The sequence below is a fragment of the Arachis ipaensis genome, chromosome B1 (assembly GCF_059453495.1).
Source record: "Arachis ipaensis isolate K30076 ecotype BB chromosome B1, ASM5945349v1, whole genome shotgun sequence".
NCBI lineage: Eukaryota > Viridiplantae > Streptophyta > Magnoliopsida > Fabales > Fabaceae > Arachis > Arachis ipaensis.
In genome coordinates this window covers 131298460-131302263 of record NC_142436.1, presented here as the reverse complement: position 1 = coordinate 131302263, position 3804 = coordinate 131298460, and positions in this window count along the sequence as shown.

The following is a 3804-nucleotide window of genomic DNA, read 5'->3' as shown; positions in this document are numbered from 1 at the left end:
GTTGTATGTGCACTATATAGGCCACCCTTATAAAATAATATCAAAAGAAAGAATTAAGAATTATACAAAATAAATAATGAGTTATTATTGATATGATGTACCATGAACTAAAATGGATGTTTAGGTAGCATGGAGCAAGAGATGACACAACCTCACTTGCAACCTAGCGCCTGACGTGTTAGGAGGTGAGGGTAAAGCATTAGAGAGTGCATGCTAATGAGATAGTAAGGGAGGGCGCAGGGTGCTAATCGCTTCTGTATTAATGTGGATCCAGAGAAATTAAGTGTTTTAGATTTTGGACTGATAGCCGAAACAACAAAGAAAGACTAAATGAAAATCGAGTTAAGAGTTCTAATTGTGCAAAGCCATCAAAGTAATTCCGCCGACCAGAGAGGGAACCTAGAAAGTCAAAAGGAGGAGAAGCTGTATATTCTTGAAAACTACTTCGACAACTGATAACAGATGAGTAATCAACCTAAAGAAGTTTAACTCGAGGTATGTTGGGTCTTTGATGTATTAGAACAAATTGAACCAGTGGTATATCAAGTGTTTTTATTACCGTACTTTTGAACCTGCGCAACGCATTCCTTAACTCGCAGCTCTAGAAATGTATTTCTCCATGCAACTTATGTCCTAGAACCTAAACCAGTTCAATTTAAAAAGATCTAGAATTTTGAGTGACTCCAATTAAGATTGACGATGTCAACATTAAGAAACTCCGAAGATAAGAGGTCTCATTAGTAAAGATGACATGAAAATCAAGTCAGAATGGAGAAGCATACCAGAGAATTTGAACGAGGATGAGAGAGGACTAACTGCGCTTATTCGTAAGTAGTTGAATTTTGGGGACAAAATTCTAAATTAGGTGGGTAGGATGTAAAATCCGCAAAATTAGTAAATAATTAGCTAATAAATTAATTATTAATAAAAAAATTAGAAAATAGGATTTTATAGTTTAATGAGGTAGAGCTAATTAAAATAAGAATTTTGACATTAATTTTAAAGAATTTGGCTTAAGATTGGGCCGAACGGGCCAAACCGGTTGGACCAGACTCAAACCGGGCCCAAGGCCCAACATATATAACACTTCACTTTAGCCAATTTTCCATTCGTTGTTCCCTTTCCAGTGCTGAGAAGAGAGATTGAAGAAGCCACCAAAACCTAACCCCTTTTCAATTTTCAATTCATCGTAACTTTTAATCCGGAGCTCCGATCGCCGCACCATTTGCGACCACGCAACCACAGCGTCAAGCTCTACAAGCCCTGTCCTTGATTAGGTATGGAACCCCCTTCTTAGTTTCAGAAATCTCCTCCGCAAATTTCAAAATTCAATGAGTATCTATGTTGAATTTTGTTTAATTTCGGTGTTTAGATTCGAAGTAACTTGCGGGTATTGTCAGGTTTAGCTCATTGGAGCGGTGGGTCAGGTAAGCACCCTCAAATCCTTTTGAAATGTTGAGTTAGTGATTTTTACATTGATTGTGATGATAATTGTGTTGTTAGATTAAAATTGGTTGTTGATTGGAGTCGATTTGAAAATTTGCAAGCTTGTGATCAAGCTTTGGAGGCTGGGTTTTGCTTGGAAAGGAGCTGGAATTTCAAAGCTTGGGGTGTGGTATATAAGAGAGGTGTTCCAGGTTTACCAGGGAATCGACCAAGGTATGGTTTCAGTTTCTCGTAACTAAAATGTAATGTCTTGTGAAAACATAGGCTAGATAACCATAAGATAGGTTGAAGCATGTATGTATGATTAGTGGTTAGTGACCTTAAAGTAAATGTTGAGTATCTTGAACTTGGGTGAGGAATGATGGTATTCATGATTTGTGTTGCATGATTTTGATTGTTGGGATTGGAAGATGTGAATGTTGAGAACTAACCTTGAGTGTGTGTTAAACATAATTATGATGTTATGATAATGATATTGATGGCGATGTATATTAGACTTGGATATGATAATAGTGGTGTATTTTGTAGTATATTGTGTTGAATTGAATGTGAATTAGCTAAGTGGTTGTCATTTGGTATGAGAAAGTTGATGGTGTTAATGATGTATATATATATATATATATATATATATATATATATATATATATATATATATATATATATATATATAAGTTGTTAGTATGGATTATATTGTTGTTAAGAATGAATTATTGTATGGAAGTGACCATACTTGTAAAATTGGTGTATTGAGTAATGTTGGGGCTTGGGTTGATGTGGTTTGGTAAGTTTAAAAAGGGATAGAATTGAAGTGTTGTGAAAATTGAGGTTTAGAAATTTTGTGAAAATTTTGTGAAAGGTTGATTTTTGGCCGAACTTCCCCCAGCCATAACTCAGCTTCCGAACCCCCAAATTATTTTAAACTGGTTTTGTATGAAAATTGAATCCGTGAAGTTTACGCCGTTTGAAGAATGCACGAAAAATATTTTAAAACGAGGAAGTTATGTGCACTGGAAGTTTGGTATGTAAGGCTGAAATTCCACAGACTTTGCCATTTTTGACTGATCTGCACTGTATGCGTACGTGAATCCTTCCATGTGTGAAGGGTCGTCTCTACCTGGAATCTATACGTACGCAGGCATGTGTATGCGTACGCATGATGGGCCGAATGCACTCTCATGCGTACGCGTGGCCCACACGTATGCATGACTTCTCAGTAATGCACGCCCACGAGTACGCGTGGCCCCTGTTTCAGCAAACATAAATTTTGTGTTTTAAAATGTAATTTTGAACCTCTAAACCTCTATTTTCAATCTTTTATCCCTTAAACCTTAGTTGTATGTTGAGTTGTGAGAAGAAGGTAGGGAGGAGTAGTAACTTGGAGATGAAGAATGTTTGGGCGGTGGTGAATTATGAATGAGAAGTGTGAAAACGTGTTATGTATATGAATGAACGATATATAATGAATTTGAAAATGAAATTATTTTGAGCTTCACTTGGCAAGGTTCGTGGTGGTTTACTGCTTGCCCAGTGTCGAGACGTTATGTGGGGTTCGTGGTGGTGTACCGCCCACATGTTTATAAAAGAGGATGTTATGTGGGATTTGTGGTGGTGTACTGCCCACATATTTTTTATTAAAGTGAATGTTATAGTGGGGTTCATGGTGATTTACTGCCCACGTGTGTATGTTGTTTTTCAATTGAAGATCTTGCGAGGTTCGTGGTGATGTACCGCTCGCAATGATGGGGTTCGTGGTGGTGTACTGTCCGCCAGGTGGGGTTTGTGGTAGTGTACCGCTGATAAACGAAATTTGTCATGCCGATATAGAATTCAATAATGGATATAATCGTGAGTATAGTCTAATCAACATTCAAACTTCGCATCAAACAATCCTACAATCTATAACCGAGAGTACTAGTCCCCCGAGTCGTCCTCCCTTAGAATTGCTAGAGCATGCATCTTATTGATTAGGAAGCCTTGTTGTGGTTCTTTTGAAGGTTTAGCAAAATCAATGACAAACAAGCAATCAATTTTTAGAAGACTTGGCCTAGGGTTGGCATTAGAAATTCTATCCTTATAGTCCCTTCAATGATGACAACAATTATGCCTTGCTTCATTTAGTCAACCCCTAGGTATAGAGGAAAGTCAAATGAGGATAACTAACTTGAGTCACAAGTCCTAGTTTTCACCTTAGAGAAATCTAGCTTTAGTGCACTCCAAGTCAATTAGAAATTTCTAATTCCAAATCAACAATTGACATAAACTATTCAACTCTTTCTAATGACCCAAACCCTATGCCAAGTAAGAAACTTTTACTCCATAACTAATGTTGGCATTTTATCAAACAATTGATGAGCAAGG